A 2221-nucleotide genomic window follows, 5' to 3' on the forward strand; every position below is an offset into this window, starting at 1 on the left:
GCCTTGAGTTTCTGATCTTTCAGGTTCTACCTCCCAAGTGGTGGGATTACAGGCATGCACCCCCACACCCCATTTAATCAGTAAATGTAACCCAGTGCGTTGTGCGCGCTAGGAAATGACTCTAAAAACTGAGCTACACCCCAAACTGCAAAAGCAGTTGTTCTTAAACATTCCAGGGTTATTTTGGTTCTTTCTTTTGGCTTTGAATACTGTGGCTGTTGAGAATGGGTGGCTTACAGTAAAAACGGTTGACAGTAGGGTCCTGGAGAGTGAAGTGAGGATCCCTTGCAATGGGCGTGGGGCAGGCACCGTGGTGTCCATGTCTCCTAAGGGGCAGAGAAAGGAGAGTGTCTAGAAACATGATAACTAGGGGAGCCACATCAGGGATGATGTTTCTTGCTCTCGTCATAGTTGCAAGTCTATATTCCGGGACCTTGACAAGGGCATTCTAGCTCCAGAGGAACAAAAAAGGAAAGATGGGTCTGTGAGCTGATTTTTGTGGTCAGGTATCAGACCAAGAGGAAGGCCAGGTGTCTGAGGGTCAAGGGAGCCTGGCAAAAGACAGACAACTTTTAGCTGGGAAAGAAAGGGGCATTTGACTGGTGGGTATCAAATGGAGTAGGCAGGAAGGGCAAGTGTGAGAACATCCTCCAGACCGAGTTGGATGCTTTAGGCGCTTACTTGCCAGGGTGTGGGCAGCTGCAGTTGGAGTAGGGGCCTAGTAATGAGAGGTCTATGGGACCAGGGCAAAAACCTGTGTCCTTCTCTGCTAGCATTGAAGGGAGGGAAGCATACAGCGGGAGGAAAGGGACTTTGGGACTAAAGAAGGGTTGAAGAGGTGGGCGTCAGGTAGAGACTGTCAGAGGCAGCTACCCACAGTCACAGAGCGTATGTGATGGCTGTCCTCTGTTCCCCAGCTCCTGAATGGCACAATGGCATTGGCTCCGAGGTTAGTGTCTTAGGCTACCATGAACCTTCTCTAGATGTGAAGGCCATGGAGAGGAGCAGGAGGCAGCTACGTCCCCAATAATAGACTGTTGCCACCAGCATCTAGGGGAATGGGCAGTTGTGGGAATAATCAGGCTTTAAAGTTGCCGGGTCTTTGTCTCTGTTACTAACCTCAAGTCCAGCTGTTGAAGTGAAGTATGTATGCATATGTGTGCATGTGTCTGCTCAGTGCACATGTGTGGGTGTGAGCCTGTGTGCATATGTTGTGAAATACGCATGCATGTGTGTGATTGTCCAGTGTGTGTTTGGGGGGAAGGATGTCCAGCATATTTAAACCCTGACCCCTCAGATGCCCTTCCTCTCCTCGTTTCCACTCCACCTTGAATACCTACCAGGTGTCCCGAGACAGAGGATTGAGCTGCATTCTGCCAGCTGTGCAGGTCTGCCAGCAGCTGGCTCCTTTTCAGAACCTGCAGTCACAAATCGGAACCTTGAAGCTGGAAGATGACTCTAGACTCCTGTTCATGCTGCCTTTCCCATCCATTAAAGCATTTCTTCTTCTTTTCGGGCTCCACGTGTTCCCCTCTGGTGCATGGGATCACAGAGGTAATGACATTACTCGTAGATGCAGAGCTGGAGAGGGCCTACAGCCGTGAGACCCCACACTGCCCCAGGGCCACCCCCCACATCTGAACACTCTCCACTCTGTCATCCCTCGTGGGACAGATGTATATTTCATTCTGGAGCAACACTCGCCATTTTCAATTGTCTTTCCCTGTGGCTTCACCATTTGTCTGAATTATCCATCCCAAGGCTTATAAAATGGTCTCTTTTTCAGTAGGGTATTTTAGCTGAGCTAAGGCTTTTGCGACTCCATTGTGAACCAGCATGGCTGCAAGCTCAGAGGGCCTTGATCAGAGTATGTTCTGTGAAACCTCCCACTGTGGCAGAGTTTAGCCAATATTTTTAAGATTTAAATTTTATTTATCATTATTGTGCATGTGTGTGTGATATGGAACATGCATGCCAAGACACGTGTGGAGGTCTGAGGACAGTTGTGTTGGGTTTGTTTTCTTTTTTCACCATTATGTGGGCTCCAGGGATCAAACTCTGCTAGTCAGTCCTTTGCAGCAAATACTTTACCTGCTGGGTTATATTGCCTGCCCCTAATTTGGTTTTATATATATATATATATATATATATAATTGTTTTTTTCCCCCAGAGAACAGGGTCTCTCTGTGTAGCCCCAACTGTCTTGGAACTTGCTCTGTAG

The 2221-nt window shown here is 48.3% G+C and overlaps 1 pseudogene; it reads right to left on the reverse strand.

Moving 5' to 3' along the window:
• The window catches only part of LOC101994064, a 5450-nt pseudogene extending 5041 nt beyond the window's left edge, over positions 1-409 (reverse strand).
• Between the last annotated feature and the right edge of the window lie 1812 nt (positions 410-2221).

This window comes from Microtus ochrogaster, chromosome 5 (genome assembly GCF_000317375.1).
Source record: "Microtus ochrogaster isolate Prairie Vole_2 chromosome 5, MicOch1.0, whole genome shotgun sequence".
Classification (NCBI taxonomy): Eukaryota; Metazoa; Chordata; class Mammalia; order Rodentia; family Cricetidae; genus Microtus; species Microtus ochrogaster.